This window comes from Oratosquilla oratoria, chromosome 28 (genome assembly GCF_046742065.1).
Source record: "Oratosquilla oratoria isolate Oo_2021 chromosome 28, ASM4674206v1, whole genome shotgun sequence".
Classification (NCBI taxonomy): Eukaryota; Metazoa; Arthropoda; class Malacostraca; order Stomatopoda; family Squillidae; genus Oratosquilla; species Oratosquilla oratoria.
In genome coordinates, this window is record NC_134804.1 from 12,050,287 (window position 1) to 12,065,286 (window position 15,000).

The following is a 15,000-nucleotide window of genomic DNA, read 5'->3' on the forward strand; positions in this document are numbered from 1 at the left end:
TATATATATATGTATATATATATATATATGTATATATATATATATACATATATATATATATGTATATATATATATATTACATCTTGTGGTGTCTGCATTCCCTAGCCTAGCGAAAACGGCTTCAAAATTCCGACTGATGAGCACTCTATTATTAGCCATCCTCTCGGCTATCTCTATCCTCCAATTTTACACCCGAGTGTGTAATATGGATGCTGACCGGGATCTCAATTTGATAGATTTTATCAAATTAAACTTCATGAATAAATAGATCAAAGACTAGTCAGTTGCTCTAACTTAACTTTAATAATTTTTTCAAGTAAATCATGAGCATCTGGCAACTCTGATACGTCTCTCTAATGCATGCAACAAACATAACTTACTCTCGTGTTTGCATTCTTACGGGAATGGATATATCTGGCTGTTGAGTGTTAGGTAAAACGAACTTGGTTAGGTATATACAACGGTTAAAAAAGAGGAAAGAGACCTTTCTGACATCTGATGTCCCGTAGTCACTCGATTCTGGCAGAGAGAGAGAAAATAAAAAGGTGCGTCACTATAAAATATACCCTTGACCTTCGTGGAAATTTTATTTCATAGTTGTATTATTGAACTGTGACCCACCATAAAAGTTACTTGCTATAGCTTCACCAGTCACTATGACTCAAATTTCGGTACTTACTAGTAACTGAGTATCGGCTTCAAGTATCGTATTTTCCTCTTCTTAAGCACAGATTAATTCGTGTTTGAAAATATTCCTGGACCATCGATACATAAGCTCGGACGCAGGTAAGATTTATATAAGATACCGCATTTCCTGTCGGGAAAACCCCTAAGCAGAAACCTTTATTTCGGAAAGGTTTTCTGAGCGCCTGAAAAATTCAAACACAGTTGTTTAAATAATATAGGCTATTTCAACCGTGGGTATAACCCTCCTCCTCAGGTATTCTCACTCTAACCGAAGCGGTGAATGGAAGTTTTGCCATTAAGTAATTTGCGAAGTCCAAGATTTGGTGAATATTTACTAGGGAGTGGAATACCAATCTAAAACAACTCAAAACCCTAAATTACTCATTTCATTTACAAGATGGAGTTTTTCCTCGAGGAATTCATGAACAACCCTACTGCATTACAATTGGAAAAAATTACTAAAGATGAGTGGACGTGCATTGCCCAATACTATCAGATAACAGTTTCTTCCAAACTCCCAAAAGATAAAATTAGAGCAAAAGTAATCAAGGTTCTTATTGAGCAACAAGTGTTAGACGTAGATACATATCACTTAATCCCTCAAGCCATTACAGATAAAGACGAGAAAGATGAAGTGGAGCCTTCTTCTTCTTTTGATGTAATTTTAAAAGTTAAATTAAATAGAGTGGTAGTTAAACTAGAATTAGAAAAAAAATAGAACGGGAGAAAATGAAATTAGAGAGAAAATGAGTCATGAAAGTAAGGAGAAAGAGCTTTATTTTATACGTAAAGTAGAATTAATAGGCCGTGAAAAAGAGATCAAAGTTTCATTTCAATTACATACAGAAATCAATGCAGTCCCAAAATTCAATGAGTTTGACCCCGAATACTTTTTCAGGCAATTTGAATGACTAGCCCAACATCGGAAATTACGTGAGGAAGAGTGGGTATGGCTTATTCAAACAAAACTAACTGGTACAGTCGCTAGAGTATTCAATACTATTGAGGAATATTATTCCTACCCGTTAGTAAAGGAAAGTATATCACCCCTGAAGCTTACAGACAAAAGTTTAGAAGTTTAGTTTAAGTTTTCCTGTGACACTTACGTTGACTTTGCTTCTGAAAAGCTAAAGCTTTTTAAGCAATGGTTTTCCTCAAAGGGAGTAGAATCCGTGACCGGACTTTTGGCCGAAGGACATTTGGCCGACGTACATATGGCCGACGGACATTTGGCCTAATGGACATTTGGCTTAGTGGACATTTGGCCTAATGGATATTTGGCCGAATGTACATTTAACTAAGGGACGTTTGGCTTATTGGACATTTTGACTAGTGAAAATTTGACTTAGTGGACTCACTCTTACTGTCTCTCTCACTCTCATATTTGTCTGTCTGTCTGTGTTTAACACAAAGAATTTTTTTTATCTGAACCAGCCTTGGCCTTCCGAGGACTACAAACTCTCTGGAGGGATGGCACAGAGCATTCGAACAGAGAATGGCAGTCACCCACCTTTCTGTTCACCGTTCAGTCACTAAGATACGGAAAGAGCAATCGGACTGGGAGTTGTCAATAGAGATGCTCAATTCTGGAGTTGCACTGAGATCTTCAAAGAAGAAATACCAGATCTTGAATACGAGGCTCGGGTCTATTATCGAAAAATAGGAGTCCTATGAAAAAGTAGATTTTCTGAGGGCAATTGCTCACAATCTTTAAATACTTTTTTAATGATTTTTTTCTACAATAAACTCCTTTTTAATCACATTTTACTACAATAAACTTTTTACTACAATAAACTATTTTTAATTGAATTTCCTCTCTGCAATAAACATCTTGTTAATCAAATGAGTTTTTACAATATACTTTAAAGTATTGGCTGTTACTATACTTTTTCGGCCAAACGTCCCTTAGCTAAATGTACATTCGGCCAAATTTCCATTAGGCCAAATGTCCGTCGGCCATATGTACGTCGGCCAAATGTCTTTCGGCCAAAAGTCTGGGTACCGTAGAATCCTATAACCAACTCACTAACTTTATAGTATACTAAGAGTTTAAGAGGCGTATTTCATTCCCTATAATGCTCTACATAAACGATGCGGACGTCTCAAGTCTTAATGAGGCGGCCTTAGTGGCTGATCAGTACGCAGTAGTACACAAAATGGGTACGCAAAGGAAAAAAAATAAATGTACAGTCATCAGTAGGTTTCCTTGGCACTCCTGGTGATAAGCTAGTGGGAAGACCCATTAATGTTTTGTGTGGGTATTGTAAACGTAACGGACATCACATTTCTAAATGTCCCGAGCCAAAGTGTAATACTTCACACTACTCTGGGGAGACCCAAACTTTTCACAACCCTTTGGTAAAGCTAGGTGGTGGAACAAAACCTCAAAGTCCTCCTAAACCCATGTCACACATTGTAACTCAGCTCTAGACATCTGGGGATCTCTTGAAAGACCTCAAGTTCCTGGTGAAGTTGCTATAGCCAAAGAAGGTCTATTCTTCCCAATAACTATTTTAAGAGACACTGGAGCTGCTCAATCAATCTTATTTAAAGAAAAGAGGAGTACTGGAAATTAAGTAAAAATAAGTGATTTGTCTCCTGTCCAATCATCAAACCTAGCTAAAATATTCCCTAATGTAATATTGTAAATAAGAAGTAATAGTTGGCCTCCGAGAAAAGTAAATTTCAATTCCTGGAGCTGAGTTCATCCTAAGTAATGGCCTTGCAGGTTCATTAGTAGTACATCCCATAGATATAGTCGTAACACCTAGTGACAAAAGTCCTACAATTGTAGATCATATATATCCTGATTTTTTTATGTGCAGTAAATCGATCCCAATCAGTTCCCTTAAACGAAAATGCACTTTATATCTTTATCTATTTACACAAATCATGTCACCTTCTAGTCTCATCAAAGCTCAACAATCCTACTCTACTTTAAAACACTTCCATAGATTAGCAGAAGATTCTAAGGATAAAGTAGACAAATCCCCTGAATTCTATTACCAATAATGTATTTTTTTGAGAACATATGAACATAAGAATGAAGGAGACTGCAAGAGACCATGAGACCTACACTAGGCAGTTCCATGTTCATTACCACCTGTCATCCCTATCCATAAGGTTGACTAACCCTTTCTTAAAACAACCGATAGTTTCAGAGCTCAGTACATAGTTAATAAGTCTATTCCATTCGTTGACTCTCCTATTAGTAAACCAATTATTTCCTATTTCCTTTTTAAACTTAAATTTGTGCAATTTAAATCCATTACTACAAGTCCTGCCCTCTTGCCTTAATATGATGACTTTGTTTGCATCACCCTTGTTAAAGTCTTCGACCCATTTGTTAACCCTATTAGATCACCCCGCACTCTCCATTTTTACGATTATCGTTAGGTGCTCATCATTAGTTAAAAGTAAGTCCAGAGTATTCTCTCCCCTAGTAGGATCAGTAGTCATTTGCTTTAGGAAATTATCCTGCGCCACATCTAAGAAATTTTACGCTTCTTGATCGCCTGAAAATTTCCAGTCAATATTTCTATAATTAAAATCTCCTATGATCACAACGTTTTTGTGTTGGGACGCCCTGAGAATTTCATGAATCAAGGTATCAGTCTGCTCAATGATGAGGTTAGTAGGTCTATATAGGACGCCAATAATAAGTTTCTTATTCTTACCTATAATCTCCACCCAAACAGATTCCGTAGTATCCTCTTCCTTAATTAAATTGTTGATCATACAATTTATTGAATTTTTAACGAAAAGTGCCATTTCTCCCCCATTCCTGCCAACCCTGCCCTTGTGAAAAAGCTTATATCTTTCGATTTCGATTTCCGGAACGATATTTCTATCAGCCATATTGATCCAGGATTCAGTAATATGAATCAAAGAATATGTTCAAATCTGCCATGTTTATCAGCCCGCTCTAAACCTAATCAAACTATCCCTAAATTTCCTTTATCTCCCATCCCTGTATCAGGGAGCCCTTTTGATAAAATTATCATGGATATAGTGGGGCCATTGCCAAAAAGAAATAAAAAAGGGGGGGGGAATCAATACATTCTGACTATAATATGTCCACTTACGAGACTTCCCGAAGTTTCTCCTATCAAAAAGATGGATGAAAAAAACACTGCTAACATTCACTAGAATAGGTTTGTCCAAAGAAATCCAATCTGACAGAGGGACAAATTTCACAAGTGAACTCTTTACCAATGTACTAAAAGAATTAGAGATAAAACAAACTCTTTCAACAGCTTATCACCTTGAGTCACAAGGAGCCCTCGAACGTTTCCATCAAACTCTTAAAGCAATGCTACGTAAATTCTGTAGAAGCAGACAATCTTATTGGGATGACGGATTACCTCTCATGCTATTTTCCATCAAAGAAATCACTCAAGAATCACTGAGATATTCTTCCTTCCAATTCATATTTAGTCGACAAGTGAGAGGACCTCTTGAAGTCTTGAAAAGTCAGTGGTACAATGAAAGCCCTAATCACCCCAAGCAGACTGTAAATCAATATTTAGATCAGTTGAAACATCGAATGAAGGTAGTTCGAAACATTAGAGAACCTTAGGCTAGCTCAATCTAAAATAAAGGAGCATTTTCCTGTTAAAACTAAAGAGATTTTAAGCCTGGTGATGAAATCTTATATTATTTTCCTATTTCAGGGACTCCCCTCTCTCTCTCAAAAAAAGAAAAAATAGACACTATGTCACATAGATCAAATAAATTAAATTACGTTGTACCGACGCCACACAGGCGTAAAGACTCAGAATTATTTAATGTAAATTTCATTAAACTATACCATCGAAGGGACTCAACTGATGAACTACAGAGACCAATATATTTAATTTCAAATGTTGCCCATATTGATCCTACCCTTAACATCCCAAATCCACAAACAACTACCCCTAATTCCACCTTACTTGAAAATCCAGAGACATTACTCTCTAACCTTCCTTCATCGCACCGCGATGACATTATTCATCTCCTTACCAAATACCGTATGGTATGCAGAGACCACCCTGGTCTCTACCATTGCCGAGCACGACATTGTGCTGAAGTCTCATATTCCTTCTATCCGCCAGAGCCCATGCAAGTTACCCTTTCACAAACTGCAGATTCTTCGAGCAGAGGTTAACTATCTACTAGAGACAAGACTAGCCGTCCTCAGTTCATCACCATGGGTTTCCCCTTGTCTGCTTGTGCCGAAGGAGAATGGAGAGTCCCGTCTCTGCACGGACTACCGCCGCCTCAACGACGATACGGTAAAGGTCAGCTATCCACTTTCCTCATCGATACATTAGTAGATAACATAGGAAAGGGCGCCTATTTAAGATAGACCTCTTGAAGAGCTATCACCAAATTCCCCTATCCATCAAACCCCCCAAAATTAGCCTGTTTCGTGATCCTTTTTGGCATGTATAGTTATAGAGTTCTCCCTTTTGGGCTATGCAATGCCCCTGCTACCTTTCAAAGGGTCATTAATCTAACCATCTCTGGGTTACCAAACACCCACGCTTACTTAGATAATCTCATTATTTTAGCAGATACCTGGTACGACCAACTGAGTAAGTTAGATGCCCTCCCTGATCGCCTAGCAACGAACGGGTTCGTCATCAACTTGGAGAAATCCGCGTTCGAGAACGCTACTGTACCGTACCTTGGGTAACTCGTGGGAAATGGACCATGCCGACCAAAACGAGCCAATATGGAGGCCATTCTGAGATTTCCTATTCCCCAGAACAGAAAATTCCTTCAATGGTTCATGGGAATGGCGGAATATATTACCGCCGCTTTTGCAGGAATCTCTAGTCAGTGGCTGCCCCCCTTACTGCTCTCATCAGCCCAAGGGAGAAGTTCCTCTGGATTACCGAATGCCAGGTATCCTTCGAAACACTCAAACACTTCCTAATCAACGAGTCAGTGCTTCAAACCCCGACTTCTCCCGTCCCTCTGTAGTGCAAGTGGATGCAGCTGGAGACGGAATCGGAGCTGCTTTATTACACACAGGGGGAGACGACGAAATCCTGCATCCCACCTGCTACTACTCCACGAAACTTCTCTTTCACCAACGAGCCTACTCCATAGCATGAAAAGAAGCCCTGGCGAGGTTTCAGCCTTTTTCCACTTTGAGTGTTATCTTAGTGCTCCCGTAGCTGAGGCCTTAGTTTACACCAAACACAACCCCTCCGTATTCATCGAGAGAACCCGATTAAGCAATCAACGTATCTTACTGTGGGCCTTAGCTCTCCAATCATTTAACTTTCGTATGGCCCGCATACGAGAAGATAACATCATTGCCGACACCTTGTCAAGAGGAATAGAGAATTTTCTTCCACCCATATCGTCCGAACATCCAGTCCAGCTCATTCCTTCTACTCCAGACTATCACGATCCGAGTAATGAAATTTACTGTAGTACATCGGCCGGTTGGTTTACAGGCCCAAACCTGTAAAGCCGGCTTGGGTATCCGCGTTCCTGTTCCTATCCTTCAAGTTCCAACTTGCTAAGCAAAGACCCCTTTTTGAGGCCTATAAAGGGTCGGAACTCTGTCTCGCTCCTGTTCTGAAACAATTATAACCAACGGGGTGCAACCTCCTCTCCTGTCCCTAAGGCCTTGCATTGCTGCCCATTGCCCCAATACCTGATTGAGTTCTGTCATTAGGTAGTAAGTACTATTGAATACTATTCAGCTTTGATTATTACTATTCTGGATCTTTCATGTATGATATCATAGGATGTATTAGTTAAGGAAGTTATATTTATCATAGAATGTATTAGTTATAGGGAGTGATATTTAACCTAGGATGTATTAGTTAGGGAAATGACAATTAGCCGAGAATGTATTAGTTAGGTAAAGTGACACTTAGCATAAGATTTATGTTTGGTCATTAAAAAATTACGGTGTATTGTTGTGTTTTTGTTCCATTGGAAAGAAGGTATACGAGTTAGATTTATCTAAACCTCATGTCTTACAAATGCATATTTTTTTCACTTTTGGTTACCAGTCTTTGAAAAAAAGTCTCTTGCAATATATTTATCCATATTATTCATGAAAGAGGAGCTCGCCGAAACCAGTATATTGTCCTTGCATCTACTTTTTTTTTTCATTACATCTTGTGGTGTCTGGTTTCCCCTAGCCTAGCAAAAACAGTTTCAAACTGCCGACTGATGAGCACTCCATTATCAGCCATCCTCTCGGCTATCTCTATCCTTAAAAATTACCTGTGGGTATGTAATAATTCACACACACACACACACACACACACACACACACACACACACACACACACACACACACACACACACACACACACACACACACACACACACACACACACACACACACACACACACACACACACACACACACACACACACACACACACACACACACACACACACACACACACACACACACACACACACACACACACACACACACACACACACATACACACACACACACGACACACACACACACACACACACACACACACACACTTACACACACACACACACACACACACACACACACACACACACACACACACACACACACACACATACACACACACACACACACACACACACACACACACACACACACACACACACACACACACACACACACACACACACACATATATATATATATATATATATATATATATATATATATATATATATATATATATATATATATACAGACACACACACACACACACACACACACACACACACACACACACACACACACATATATATATATATATATATATATATATGTACATATACGTATATGTGTATATATATACATATTATATATATATATATATATATATATATATAATGTTACACATATGAGTATCGTATATGTATATATATGTATATATATGTACTGTATATATATGCATTGTTACATATATGAGTATCATATATATATATATATATATATATATATATATATATATATATATATGTATATAATTATTTTGGTAAAAAGACACCATTTTTTTCAACGGACAAGAATGGAGCGTTACGTTTTAGACGATAAGCGTGGGGAGATCAAAAACGTTTTGGGTCGACGTCTTAATATTCTATTGAATCATGCTTGGCTCTGTAAGATGCATTATCTTTTTTGTGTATTCTGTAACTATGTTAATCCAAATACATATTTGTTTTTCTGTTGATGCATTGCAATTTATGTATTAGTTAAAGGTTTTGTATAACACGTTTTAGTCGTAGTTTGCTCCAGTAGCGTCCCCAAGCGTGAGTATATATAGGTTCAGTCTATCTTGGCTAATCAGGTTCAAACCCCTTAGACGCTGGTTCTATGGACCAATCAGGGGTGATTTTATACAGGAGGAAGGAATGCTTCGCGCGAGTTATAAGGAGTGAGATTGAGGCAGTCCTAGAGGACGGAGTGGAGATGTTATGACTACGAATTAAGTAAGTCCTTCCCTCCCCCTGTTTATATGTTAAACTTAGCTAGTAATTAATTTAGAGTATGTGTGAAATCTATGGCAGTGACGCAGGAAGCCTAGACAGTGAATCTCATGGTAATTATTTCTCCTTCACCCCCGTTAAAAATTGTGTTAAGAACTTGGAATCATGATTAGAATTTACCATTCAATTATATGTTCTTTACGATAATCATCTTCTTTTTCTATTAACTTTAATGAATAATGTTAAACGTTCTATGTGTTTTATCTTTCTCGATTTTCACAATAACGCAAAATTGAGTGGCGATCTATTATTTGGTACTTTGAATAGATTATCCCAAAGATATGTGTGTGTGTGTGTGTGTGTGTGTGTGTGTGTGTGTGTGTGTGTGTGTGTGTGTGTGTGTGTGTGTGTGTGTGTGTGTGTGTGTGTGTGTGTGTGTGTGTGTGTGTGTGTGTGTGTGTGTGTGTGTGTGTGTGTGTGTGTGTGTGTGTGTGTGTGTGTGTGTGTGTGTGTGTGTGTGTGTGTGTGTGTGTGTGTGTGTATGGGTGTGTGTGTGTTTATTTTATTTTTTAATGTTACCCCTAGGTCCGTTCTTTACTTTTCTTAACCTAACTTGTTGGATTATTTGGGTTTCATTTTGTTTCTTCCTGTTTGTGTGTTTTGAAAATGGTGACAGGTAGGTGGTAAGTCTCAGATAACATCTAGTACAAGAATTACAAAAATCCTAACAGTAGTTATAGTAATGTCAATAAAGTGCTGGGCGGGACTGAAGATGTGTTAACGTTAGGCAAATATATATATAAAAAGGGGAGGTGCGTACGACCAACAAATATCAGGTTCGAATTACAAACCACAGTAAATTAAATAATCACCATGAAATAAAGATCAGTAATAACATAAAATTGAGAATGCTTGGATGAAAAGGGATGTAACAGAAGAAATAATGGAAACAAAAGCTAGTCATTAAAACAATTAGAAAAAACGCAGCACTATCTGAAAAATTGCACACTAGACCTGTTTTTTTTTTCTTATCTACAATCTCTAAGAAAATACACTCTTAACACAAGCATGCTATTACCATAAAGACAAATGTGATAGGACTAATTCCTAGAAACTTTAACTACTCGTAGTGTGTCTCAGTTTGCAATCTCAAGCTAGATTTTTTTTTTTTTTTTATCTCATTTTGTAACCATTTTCCGTTGGAGGGGTTGCATTGTGCAACACTAGTCAGATTGAGATTAAAACATATGTATATTTCTTTCTCAATATATCTACAAAACCACATTGTAAAAGGAGTGCTTTAAGTGTTCAATATTCAGTCATAAAACACTGAAGATTTTGTACCTCAAAGTTGAAATCCGTTAGTGATTTTCAGTACAACCACAGAATGGCTTGATTCTTCCAACGATGACTCCAGCAGAAGAGAGAGGCTCTCATTTTTCATTTTTTAATGGTCTGGAAGACATTATTAAATATAATAACCAACTCGTGAAGCGAGCATCTTCCCAGCACACCTTAATTGTCCCTCTTCGTCTTTCTTCTTCCATTTCTTCTTCTTCTTCTTCTTCTCCGCCGTCTTTCTTCTTCTTCTTTTTCTTTCTTTCTTCTTCTTCTTCTTCTTCTTCTTCTTCTTTTTCTTCTTCTTCTTCTTCTTCTTCTTCTTCTTCTTCTTCTTCTTCTTCTTCGTCTTCTTTTTCTGCTTCTTCGATTACAATTATTATTTTCTTCTTGCATTTTTTGTTTTGTTTTTCATTCATGTTTACTTTTTTCTTGTTATTTTTCATCTGCTTTCTTGTTCTTTTGCTTCTTCTACTTTGTTTTTATATATTTTCTTCTTCTTCTTCTTCTTCTTCTTCTTCTTCTTCTTCTTCTTCTTCTCCTTCTCCTTTTTCTTCTTCGTTTCTTTTTTCTTCTTCTTCTTCTTCTTCTTCTTCTTCTTCTTCTTTTTCTTCCTCTTTTTCTTCTCTTTTGTTTTTTCTTTTTCTTCTTCCTCTTGTTCTTCTTCTCATTATTTCTTATTTTTCTTTTTTTTTCCTTTTCTTCTTGATACTTTTTTTTTTTTATAGGACTCGCTATGAACACATTATCTGCACCTGTTCGAGCTTTTAAAGCACGACCTTTCTCCTTAATCTTAAATGGTCACGCATATTGCCACAACATCTGACTAAGCATCTGGTGTTATATTTTCAACGAGGGGTCGAACACGTACGACATTATGGATCTCCCAACTGGTCTTGTTCTAGCTAATGACAAACAGTTCCATTCAGTTCAGAGCAAGACTTTGTGCAGAAGGAGTTAAAGCTTCTCTACGACATCGTTCTTTACAGATACCGTAAGGTATTAGACACAACATGACCTTGTGTTGAAAGGTATAAAACATCTTTTCACTTACTGTATGTTGACTTTCTAGGGAAAATTTGTGGCTCATTTTTCAAAATAATATATTGTTTACATTATCAACGAAGTTATACTGTGATGCAATCTGTTCATCTTTTGCTAAAACTTCCTTACTATTCTTGCTCTTTTGTGTAGTATGAGACATCATACCACGCAGGTTAGTAAGATTCATCATTTGAATATTTTCCTCAAAGCCAAGCAACATATTATATCCGAAAAATATGGAGGAAAGTAACTCCATATCCAGCAAAACTTATAAATTTCTAATTTGAAGATTTTTACGAACCATGACAAAAATCTAACCTCTCCAAGAAATAATTATAATGCTGATAAAATAAGTGAATAGATGAATAAACTACGATATTCACCTATCATCACATTGTACTCTGATGATTCATCTACGTTATTTATCTATTCTTAAAGATACCCGATGTTTCAACACGCTATTTCTCTGGTTAATATTTATAATTTTCTATCTGAACGGATGGGACTTAACGTACTGAGAGATTGTGAGTTGTGTGTGTGTGTGTGTGTGTGTGTGTGTGTGTGTGTGTGTGTTGTGTGTGTGTGTGTGTGTGGTGTGTGTGTGTGTGTGTGTGTGTGTGTGTGTGTGTGTGTGTGTGTGTGTGTGTGTGTGTGTGTGTGTGTGTGTGTGTGTGTGTGTGTGTGTGTGTGTGTGTGTGTGTGTGTGTGTATGTGTGTGTGTGTGTGTGTGTGTGTGTGTGTGTGTGTGTGTGTGTGTATGTATGTGTGTGTGTGTGTGTGTGTGTGTGTGTGTGTGTGTGTGTGTGTGTGTGTGTGTGTGTGTGTGTGTGTGTGTGTGTGTGTGTGTGTGTGTGTGTGTGTGCGCTTGCGCTTTAGTGTGTGTGCTTGCGCTCAAATGTGTGCTCGCATTTGTAGGTACGTGAGTTAGTACATACGTACCTGTGCGTTCATGCATGCAAGTATATGGTGTCTATGTTGTTATATATGCGAATGTTTGCATTACTTTATATGTGTGTGAGTGTATATACCTATACATGTTATTTTTTCATCCTTACATTCCTTACTCGTGCGGAAGTAAGAGAGGGTAAAGGAAATATCACCTCCACCATTTTTGCGTGCACATGCAGTTTGGTATGATAACACGAAAGATAATATTCCTACTTTTTTTAAATCAGAAATTTTCTTAAAAAGCAAGGGCTCAAGCCTTCACTTTCTACTAATAAAACATGTGAGCTCAGTAGTTTCTTGTGTGAGATGGTATCAAAGGTTTTCCCCCATAATATTTCAGAGAACTAAAATCAACCCAGGCAAGACAACAGAGACATTGAGCGTAATAATGTACACCTTTAGCAATGAGTTGAAATAACACATGAAGTTGGTAACAAAAACTTCTTCCAATGTACAAAAGCGTTCTAATCTTCTGTTCAATCAGGGTCTACTACGTTTGGTGTGCAGATCGTTTATTCATTCCATCCTGATATCCTGTTCATGATATCTGAATGGGACAATTTTACCTCCTGAGTTAAGATTCGAATGTTTTATTTTATCTATCAGTTCACGTGTGCCACCGTTTTTCGTATTCATTCTGAATAACACAAGACGTTTTTATTCAGCTTCCCATTCGCTAAATTGATCTTTCATTGATTGGTTGATCTGTTTATATGTTTATTTATCTATTTATCTACCTGTTTATCTATCTATTTGTCTATCTATTTATCTAATATATCTTTGCTTACCTATTTATCTGTTTATTCGATCTTCCATTTATGCATTTACTTATTGATTTATTGATTAATCTATGCATTTATTCATCTATTCATTTATCTATTTATTTATTCATTTACTTTCTAATCAGAAACTATCTATTTATCATTTGCTTTCTATCGCTATTCTAAATAAGGAGGTGAGAAAAATTGTGCAATACAAGTAGTAACTGAGTACTAATTGAGTTGCTCCCACTCCCTATCTACACGAGCCAGTTACCATTTCACCGACATTTCTTCACCTTTCATTCATCTATTCGTTTATCTATTTATTTATTCATTTACTTTCTAATCAGGAACTATCTATTTACTTATCATTTGCTTTCTATCGTTATTCTAAATAAGGAGGTTAGAAAATTTTTGCAATACAAATAGTTACTGAGTATTAGCTGAGTTGCTCCCAGTCCCTACCTACACGAGCCAGGTACTATTTCATCGACATTTCTTCACCTTTTATTTATCTCTTCATTTATCTATTTATTTATTCATTTACTTCCTAAACAAGAATTATCTATTTATTTATCATTTGCTTTCTATCGCTATTCTAAATAAGGAGGTGAGAAAAATTGTGCAATACAAGTAGTAACTGAGTACAAGCTGATGATTCCTCCCACAGTTCCCCCCTACACGAGCCAGTTACCATTTCACCGACATTTCTTCACCTTCATCCCACTTTCCCTTCTTCATCCCTTGTTTCCTTGGAGATCCGATCTCCTCTTCCCCTTTCCTTTTTATTTTATTCCTCATATACCTTTTCACTTAATGTTCGCTCGCTGCATCTACTTTATGTTCCTCTAGTTTTCTTTCCGGTGCAGTGGCCTGACTCGTATTTTCATTTTCTATGGGACTTTTCTCTCCCTATTCCAATTCCCATCCCGCAAATCGAGCCTCCGCGGTCGGGATGCACATAAACAAGAGAAACCAACCTTTGCAATCAACTTTGTCAACTGAAACAGAGGCGACCTCAGCCTGCAGACATCTTGGCTCGTCCTCTTTATATCCTGCAGCCTTTCGGAAGTTTCCTTATTTTCTTCATTTATTTGCCTCCCACTCTCGCATTTTCTCTTATTTATTGTGTCGTACATATACTTTTTTTGTTTGTTTGTTTGTTCTATTTGCCATAATCTTTTCTTGATTTGATTTTTTTATGGCATGATTACCCATGGCCTCATTTGATGTTTTTTTTTTTTACGCTCTTTATTCTCTTTTCTTTTCTAGTCAGCTTTTGCCTTTTCTCCATTTTTTCTATTCCGATGGAATTCAGTTCCCCTTCTTTTTTGTACCTTGACTTTCCATTTATGCTCATTAGTTTTCACTGGCCCTACTTTTTTCATGACATTTTTTTTTCTTTTTTCTTTTTAACCTATCAACGTCTTCTACATATTTTTGTTTTCTTTGGAAATCCTTTGCTTACATCACTTCATATACCTTAACGTCACGTTTGCTTTGAAACATTCTTTCTTCCTAATCCCTTTTACATTATCCTTCTCCCCTTCCAGACCCCGACAATAAGCTTTACCCCTCCCCAAGCGTTTCCCTTTTTTTCTGCGTTCTCCCCTTTGTTTTTCCTCCTGTGACAATTGTTTTTTCATCGCTATAAATCAGGGTTCATTCCCATAAGCGCATCGACCAGGAATCGCGAAAACGAAATATCGATCGCCAACATCCTACGAATCCCGTCCTCCCTTCCGCATTGCACCTGACACACACC